This window comes from Dioscorea cayenensis, chromosome 5 (genome assembly GCF_009730915.1).
Source record: "Dioscorea cayenensis subsp. rotundata cultivar TDr96_F1 chromosome 5, TDr96_F1_v2_PseudoChromosome.rev07_lg8_w22 25.fasta, whole genome shotgun sequence".
NCBI classification, from domain to species: domain Eukaryota; kingdom Viridiplantae; phylum Streptophyta; class Magnoliopsida; order Dioscoreales; family Dioscoreaceae; genus Dioscorea; species Dioscorea cayenensis.
Window position 1 is genome coordinate 5,712,920 of NC_052475.1, and position 9,370 is coordinate 5,722,289.

General features: G+C 42.9%; 1 non-coding gene across 1 annotated transcript; it reads right to left on the minus strand.

The window, feature by feature from the left end:
* Nucleotides 1-8,978: 8,978 nt before the first annotated feature.
* LOC120262612 lies at nt 8,979-9,085 on the minus strand. The gene has a single exon (XR_005536876.1). It is a non-coding gene; the product is annotated as a small nucleolar RNA R71 (small nucleolar RNA).
* Nucleotides 9,086-9,370: the final 285 nt, after the last annotated feature.

A 9,370-nucleotide genomic window follows, 5' to 3' on the forward strand; every position in this document is an offset into this window, starting at 1 on the left:
ATGGTCTTATGGAGTAGTGTCGGCCTCTTCAAAGGATCTCTTGTCAAGCCTAGGGCACATCACGCCGAATAGGTGTTGATGAAAGCTCTCCCAATAACTATCTTCCGATGTAACACTGTGTCAAAGGCCATAAAACCACTCCAAAAACCATGCCAAAGCCTCTCTAAACCCTACCCACTGGCCTCTCCAAAGTTGGGGAAGAGATGGAGAAAAGATGGAAAAGAGGATTCCCAAATCAATACAAGTTGCGGCTTTATAAAGGGCTAGAATCAAGAATCCACACGGGCGTGTGGAATTTCCGCAGGCCCATGTGAATCTACGGGAACCTAATTTTATGTGGCCTATGAATAGTAACCGCTATAGTACTCCGCCAAAAACACTCCCGAATCCACAATTTTCATCGAGGCAAGATAAACAGGCACAAGTCTAAGCCGTAGATCGCTTCGCTCCTTCAATAAGGGATAACATTGATGAAGATCTTGCTATCATTACACAAGTCAGATCACATAAGTGTGGTTGCCTTTGTGCCCCTCCAATTTACATATTCCATCAAGCATAATAGAGGTTGGCACACACTCATATGTCTTCAAGCACAACTTGTGTGTTCTCATGTGTCCAAATCAAGATTCCATAAACATAATGCAGTCGCAATCTACTTTGGCATTTTTCTTCTGTATTTATCTCCACGACCCTATATGCGCAAAAGAACACAAAAACACAAGTATTAGCAATAAAACCTGATAAAAATAATGCTTATTGTAAGAAAAAAATACTTCGTATTCTTAGTACACAAACATTTATCAAACTACCCCACACTTAAGCTTTTGATTGTCCTCAAGAAAAATAAAACATTGAAGCATAGAAAAAGGAAATATTGAAAGTTCTTGGCCTTAGGTTCACCGAAGCATGCAAGCGAAGCATTCTACAAGTAAGGAAAATTTCAACACTAAATATGAAAAACCTTTGCTTTAGCTAAAAACTCGAATAAAAAAGGACAACAAACCCAAAATCATGTAAGTGTGTGTAATCTCACTCAAGTCGACCCAACTTATACTCCTCAAAGTTATAGGTATAAAGGGACTTAATTGTCTACAAAATAACACAAAATAAAGATATGGTAGTAGCTTCATACATCCTCTAATGTAGTCCTTTCCAAAATGGCCGCTAAAAGTGGCTTTCACACTTTCAAGGTGGTAGCTCTTTCGCGGAGTAGTAGCTTTCACTCATCCCATGAGATAGCTCTTTTTCTCTCATTAGGGCATAAGTAGTATCCGACTTATGAGAGTAGCTTCATACTTCATAGGTGGTAGCTCTTTCCACACCAAATGCACAACTAAAACAAGTATTTTTCTATTTTCATCTAGCAAAATTAACATCAAGAAACCAAAACTAACTAGTCCCTTAAACATTGAACTTGAGTTTCCAAAAAGGGTTTAATGAGCAAGTAGTGCAACAATTGTCAATCGGGCAAAAATTCCACTTTAACTAAAAAACTAGAGCATGAGAACATTCAATGTTAAAAATTTCCCTAAACCTAAGAATACAATCATCGTAACTAAGGTGAACTGCCATTGGCTACGTGAGCATATATTTCATCAAAACTTATGTAATGAACTATGTGTAATGTGAACTCCCCCACACTTAAGATGTACATTGCCCTCAGTATGCTCAAGCAAGAACAATAGGATGTAAATCAATCAAAAAGCATATGTGGAAGTGGGCAATTGAAACAATACTCCCCTGAACTCCGAATGGTACTTTTGATGGAACTATATTCATTGAGAGTTGAGTCTCAATGTGTTGTGGAGCACACATGGCCATAAGACCATGTCCATGACTAGCTCCTTAAATTTCATACTCACAAGACCATCTGCACGTATACACATGGGGGTTAAGTGAATCTCAACAAAAAACAAAAACAACTCAAGTATATAAGGATAAGGCAATGAAATACAACTCAAAATAAAAATAAAAGATAAGCTCAAAAGGAAGATCCTTTCTGAGTAATACAAGTCCAAAATAAAATACCGAAATAAAAATACGAAAATATAAAAAAACAAGAAAAGAAAAAGACTCATCAAGCATCGGTGTCAGGCATGGTCGCCTCTGCTGCTACTAGTGCTAAGTCAAATGGTGCCGGTGGATCTGGTGATGGTGATGTTGGAGGTGCATGAGGTGTCCTGTCTCTCATTATAAATGGTGAGGTAGCGTCTCGCTCAAGGATCTGCGTCAGGGATATCAAGACGTGCTATAACCTCGGGCGTGATTCATGACCGTGTTGCGTGCATACGCCAGATCTCGAGTCCGGAGCACCCCTATAGTACTCTCGAGTCTCTCAAAATGATCATAGGGCTTGAGATGGGAGAACATGCACACTAGTGGCCTCTCTGTTCTCGGGGAGATGCCCGCTCTTTATATGCTCAGCGAAGGCTATTACTGTTGGCTAAGACCCCTCTGTAGTAAATCCCTCAGCCTCTAATGGCTCTGGTGAAGACATGATAAGTGCTTGTGTGATATTAATACGAAGCATTCTTTCCTTATGTTGAGCATTACTTTTCTCAGGTTTTTACATTAATATGTGTGTTTTTATGTTACTTTTATGCAGGTATGGTTGTGAGGCTAAGTATGAAGGAAATAGGCCAATGTGGATCATAATGCACCTATTTTGGAGGAGATTTATTTTGGAGGAGATCTTGCTAAGGTTCAAATGCGAAGACATAGGACAGGTGTGAGATGCTAGAGTGTGTGCCAACCTCCTCGCATTCGAGTGAGCACATCCATTTGGAGGGGCACAAAGGCAGTCTGGTGAGAGATCCGCAAGTGCACGGAGTCGTAAGTAATACCTCTCGTGCGAGGAGCTACTATTACTTCCCTTTCGTCTATTTCCTAGCCTAACACTCCGAAAGATGAATAGTAATTATAAAAAGAGAAAGAATTAACTACAATGAAATCCGGGGTACTACTACACACAATACGAACTCAAGGGAGAATCAAACAGTTAAGGGAGTGATTTGGACAACGAATCCGCCTAGGGTTGTCATTAGGTCCTGAATTTAGGATGAAATGCGAGATGGTAGTTGGGCCAAGAGAATCCTAAATTAGCTCAACCCGATGGTCACGGCAATTGAACCCTAATCCCATACAAGTATTGGGTCAGAATCGCTTCCGCCAAAATCCTCGTATGATTGCATTACACCTGTGGGAAATCTCTAATCGATGGTCGATACTCAAACTAGGTCCAACCCCTAATCGTCGGAGGGGTACAAAAATACCCGATGGTCACGGTGTATTTGTACATGGATCCCTTCCAAGCCAAGTGTGTCTAGTACAAGGGCGATGGTCACGCAACCAAGTACAACCTAGAAGTTGAAATACGTAGTTCTCATGCAAATCAACACATCAAAGTACACAAGACTTGAACCACAAACTACAAGTTTCCATAAAAAGAAATACAACATCCAACAATACATCAATAAAGATGATCATCCAAATTACAAACAATCAACCCTAGAGTTCATCATATCCAAATCACAAATAAGTTAGTGCCTCATGAAAGAGGACCACTCATACAAATCCAAGGAACAAATAAAGATGAAAAGAAGTAAGAACTACTCCCTCTAGCTTTAGATCCCCTTAGATGGTGAAGATCTTGAAGTTTTGAAGAGATCTCCCATCAAATGATACTTTTTGATACCTAGGATCTTCTCCCTATCTTCTCCTTCAAAGTTTGTCTCCTCTTGGTGAAGCCTCATGCAGAGAGATCACCGGTGGGAAGAGTGGGGCGAGGCCCTAGAGGCCCAAGAGAAAACTCCCCCAAAAAGCTCTCCCTTTACCCTAGAAAAATCATGTTCTATTTAAATCCCCGTCACTCCATGCGGGCGCATGGAGCCCGTGAAGCTCACGTGCCAAATGCCCGTAAAAACATGTCGGTGCTACAAGATCGACCACGAATTTACTACAAGATTTATGCTACGGTGTTTTTGCTACAGCATGACCGAGCCTTGAGAATTTCCAAAGAAACCTCACGGGCATCCATGCGGGCGCATGGAGCCCGTGAAACTCCCACCAAATGCCCGCAAAGAAGAACAATGACCGCTACAGGTTCCGCCATAGCTAGCCTGGACCCCAAAAATGCCGCTTTTTGATGTCGAATTCATCCGATTTACATTTTTGAGCATCGCTTTGACTCTATTTAAGACCGCAACAATCGAAATAACCAATTTAGACATAAAACGGGCATCAATTCATTAACATGTTCACAAATAATACACGATTAATACATATAAAAATACATACATTTAGGCGTTTATCACGGTCACACTTTCGAGCATTCCATCTTATGCATATAAGAACAGCGACTCCACCAACATATATATCATTGAAGAAGCAAGTGATTCATGATGGGAGCGTGTGCCCGCTTTGCGTTACCCGATGAAAGTATGGAATTGGGAAGTTATTCGGTCGAAGGCCTAGTGACAGCATTGTAGAAATCTCGTACTACGATCAGTAGTAACACTTTGTTCACATACCGGCCCTAGAAATCGGAGAAAGCAGAGAATTCACACGGGTGTGTGGAAATTATCCATGCCGTGTGGAAATTCCGACTTGCAGCGCATGTAGTGTCACGCTCGTGGAGTTGCCCGATTCGACCCTATTTAAAGCCAATTCAGCCCGATTTTGGTATTCTTTTCTCCATCTTTTCCCAATGTGAGAGAGGGCTTGACTAGGGGTTTTGAGGGGTATTGGCCAAGGTTTTGGAGAGGGTTCTCACGGCTCGACATCGTCATTCCCGAGGAAGAAGGTTGGTAGGGGGAGCTTCCTTCATAGGCGTATCCTATACTTGGGATGAGGGGAATCCTTGGAAGGCAGTAGAGGACTCTCCACAAGTCCATCGACACGACCATCGAGGGGGTTTCTTTATGGATTCATTGCTTTTACATTCAATTTTTTTGATTGTACTTAGCTCCATGGAGAGCTAAACCTCTAGTGGGTACTTGGGTGATTGTGAACCCTAGGATGTATTTGGTTTTTTGAACCTTTTTATTATGCTTTCAATAAATTGATGTTTTTGAACCTCCTTGTGCTTGATTGTATGAACATTTCCCTAGAGTGACACTAGGGTTGAGAGTTCTTGTTGGTAACCTTGTGAGTGAGTGACACACCACGAGCGTTAGACAAAAGCTAGGTTTGAGAGGGTTGAGAGGGTGAGTCGGGAGAGTGCAGGGAGCATCCCCTTCCCCTCCGACGTGATAGATTCTACCTCCGTTCCTTGAGTTCTTTGCGACCATAATAGAGTGAATGGTCTAAAGGATGAACCTCAGTCGGGGGCCTAGTTGCGCGTGCAGATGGAGTGAAGCGTTGAGGGGATCTTAGTATCTAGGGGCTTAATTTTGGCTAGGGACCTTCCGCTGGACCAAAGGGTTAGGTCTATAATTAGGGAAGCGATTTATCACTTGGAATCCCTAGAGCACATTGCAACTTTATTCGAGTGTGAGGTTGAGAGGTTGTTTAATCTCTCCTCCGGGACATGAATAGAGTTGAGCATAGTTGACCCTAAGATTTGGGACTATGTATGTAAGGATCTCCACGACTCACCATTGCATTGATTAGGAAGCATAATAGAGAGTTCTTGCACTTGAAACAATTTTTCCTAGGTGAAGCATCATCCGAGTACCCCATCTTTATCGATTGCCTTGCCTCCTCCTTACTTTTGCTCTCTTACTTGTTGCTTTTAATTGTTGAGAATTGAATCATTATCACACTTATCATTGTTGATACTCCACATAGCTAAAAATTGAATTAAGTGTCTTTACTCCCTACTCCCTGTGGATTCGACCCCGCTCACCTGGGATTATTACTTTGACAAACCCGTGCACTTGCGGGATATACGCAAGGGGACCTTGTCAAGTTTTTGGCGCCGTTACCGGGGAGCTAGGCGTTTAGAGATACTTTGCACTTTGTGTTCTTAGCTATTTCACCACACATTCTAATTCATATCTTCTTGTTCTATCATCGTCTCGATTTTTCTTTTTACTTGATTTTTGAGTGCAGCTCGTGTTATGACCGGAGGGAATCCAACAATATTGATTGAAGGAGACCCCGAGCTTGAGCGTACACTTAGAAGAAAAAGGGAAAGAACACATGCAAGAACAGCATAATCCAGTTGATTTGGAAGTAGAAGGATCTGACAACATGGCAGAACAAAATGAGCAACAATGAACATTATCCGATTATGCCAGACCTTCAGTGTTGAGGACACAATCGAGTGTTGTGCGTCCCCCAATTGCAGTTCAAAACTTCGAGCTAAAGCCGGCATTCATCCATATGCTGCAGCAGCCCACACAATCTAACGATTTGGCCGATGAGGATCCAAATAGTCACATAGAGACATGCTGAAGATAAATGGTGTGACGGATGATGCCATCAACTTGAGAGCCTTCCCATTTTCCTTAAAGGGGAAAGCAAAGCAGTGGCTACACTCATTACCTAGAGCATCAATCACTACATGGGAGGAGATGGTAGAAGCTTTTCTAGCCCATTATTTCCCTCCCGGAAAAATCAGCCAAAGCTTAGAAATGAGATCTCACCCTTCGATGCGGGTTGGAATTGGAGTCTCTATTTGAGACATGGGAAAGGTTCAAGGAACTCCCCGCAAAAAGTGTCTCGCAACATGGATTCCCGAGTGGATGATTGTTCAAACCTTCTACAATGGTTTTGAACCCGAGTACAAGGCAACTCTTGGATGCGGCGGGAGGTACATGATAAAGCGTCTAAAAGTCCTACTCTACATGTATTTGTTTTGTAGGATTCTTTATATTTATTTGTTGAATCAATGCCCTTTTGGTTTTAAATTGTGTTATTTTTACATTTTCAGGCCCATTTTGAAGCCTTGGGGCCTCGGCGACGCTGATGGGGGATTAAATTCAGAGCAACAAAGCGGCATTTTCGGGGGCGATTATCGTAGTGCAGATCTGTAGCGGTGAGTACTTGTAGTAGTTTTCACTCGTAGCGACTCACTATAGCTCATCGCGGGCTTCTCGGCGAAACCGAAAATTCTCGAGGGGTCGGTATCACGGCCGTATATCGACTCGCTTTACCGTCCGGGATCTGGGCACTTATAAGGTCTTGAAGGGCATTTTTTGGGCATCTTCTTCTTGATTTTTCATCTTCTTTGGGGGTAAGGCCAGCTAGGGTTTTGGAGGGACACTTCCACATCACTTGAACCCAAGCTTTAGAAGGGCAAAAGGGAGGAAAACCCGAGCATTTTCTCGCGGGGAGAGCAAGAATGAGGAGGATCTACTTCTAGGGGCATCATTACTTGAGGTTGAAGACAACGGGAAGCCACCCCTTTGAGTGGCGTCTTCGGAAGGCTTTCTCCGGGGATTCTTGCGCTCATTCGACCTTCATCATTTGAGGGAGTGTTCCTCATGTTTACTTTTAGTTGTTTGTATGGATTATTTGGTTTTCTTGTTGAGCATGAATAACTAAAACCCCTAGGTCACCGGATGTAGGTGAACCTAGGGGGTGAACTTGTGATGTTTTGGATTATTTGAGTAGTTTATGCATGTTTGGCTTGTTGAGATCCTTGTTTGGTGTTCTTACTTGTTTTGGTACATTTAATTGAGTGATGTATCAAATTCTTGGTAGCACTTTGTAGCATGACCATTGCCTTAGTGCTAGACTCCACCAAACTAGGAATGGTTCATTGTATAAATGCCGTGACCATCGGGTATTTGTACCCCTCCAATCCTAGGGTTGAAAACTACTTGTGTTTCCACCCTAACTTGTGAAACCCGACATTCTCCTTGCAATCGTGTGGGAAGTTTGGTGGAAGAGATTCCGCTCAAACACTGCACCGGGTTAGGGGTCAATTGCCCGGACCATCGGGTTGACCTAGGTTTTTGGTTTTCTCGGTCCAACTAGCCACGTGCTTAATTATTCGGTATCCTTTGCACTTTAGTAACCCCCTTGGGAATCCACATCAATGACCGTTTTCCAACCTTGAGCATCTCCCGTGTTTTGCTTGTTTCAGTATTTTCTTAAGAATTCATCTTGCTTTTTCATTTTGCTTTCTTTTCTTTTTTCTCCTACCTTGGAATCGGTGAGCTAAAACAACGGGTAAGAAGCTGAGTAGGGTAGCTCCTCAGGCCCCTTGGGAATACGACCCACTCGTGCATGAGCAAGTGGTTTATTACTTGATGACCCCGTGCACTTGCGAGTGTACACACTTTGTGTCGATCAAGTTTTTGGCGACGTTGCCGGGGACCAATCGCTGAGGAATATTTGGAAAGCTTTACACTTGTTGATTTAGCCTTTTCTTTTTCATTTGTTTTTGCTCTTTTGTTTTGTTTGTCTTTTGTGTTTCTGGTTGATGATCTTTTGTAATTACCCATCTTTGTGTTCTTACTATTAACTAACTTCTTGACTCCTCAATTCGTGTAGGTACACATCTTATGACACAAGCGTAGTCAAGCAAACTTGATCGAACCCGATAACGAGATAGAAAGAACTTTGCATCAAAGATTGAGAGAAGCAAGCAGAAAGTTTTAGACAACAAGAGGTTCGGGTTGAGTCAAGTGAACCGTCGGGCTCATGGAGGAGCCTAGGAAGACCCTATCGAATATGAAAGGCCACGAGTTCACCGGAGAAGAATTTAGTGTCCAAGTACCAACTGCTCCGGCTTAATAACTTTGAAAATCAAGGCGAGTACCATAGGGATGATTCGTAATTCAAGATGCAGCTTTGATGGTCTAGCTGATGAGGATCCCCATGCCCATCTTGCTCGGGTTCCTTCAACCGCTCCACTTTCAAGATCAAATTAGTGTCAGATGATGCCATCAGACTGAGGTTGTTCCCGTTCAGCTTGAGAGATGCAGCATACAGATGGCTCACATCCTTAGCTCCGGGGTCCGTCACCACTTGGAAGGAAATGGTCGAGAAGTTCCTAGCCCGGATATTTTCCTCCAAGCAAGGTCGCAAGATTGAGACAGGAGATATCGTCTTTCAGGCAAGGTGATAGTGAGACACTATTTGAAGCCCATGAACGATTTAAGGATCTTCTTCGCAAGTGTCCACATCATGGCTTCCCAAAGATGGATGAGAGTACGTATGTTGTGTAACGGGCTGAACTATGCTACTAGACAAACTTATTGATGCACGTGCCGTGTGGTTCTTTACAACAAGCTTCCTCAAGAGGCCGAGGAATTAATTGAGAATATGTCCAAAGCAACGAGTGTCATTGGAGCACTAGACGAAGCCTCCAAGGGCTGCGTGGTCAGTATGAGGTGAATGAATCCACGAGATTGGTCGCTAAGATTGATGCCTTGACGAAGCATATCGACGAGCGTAATTCAAAAGCATGATGCCCTAG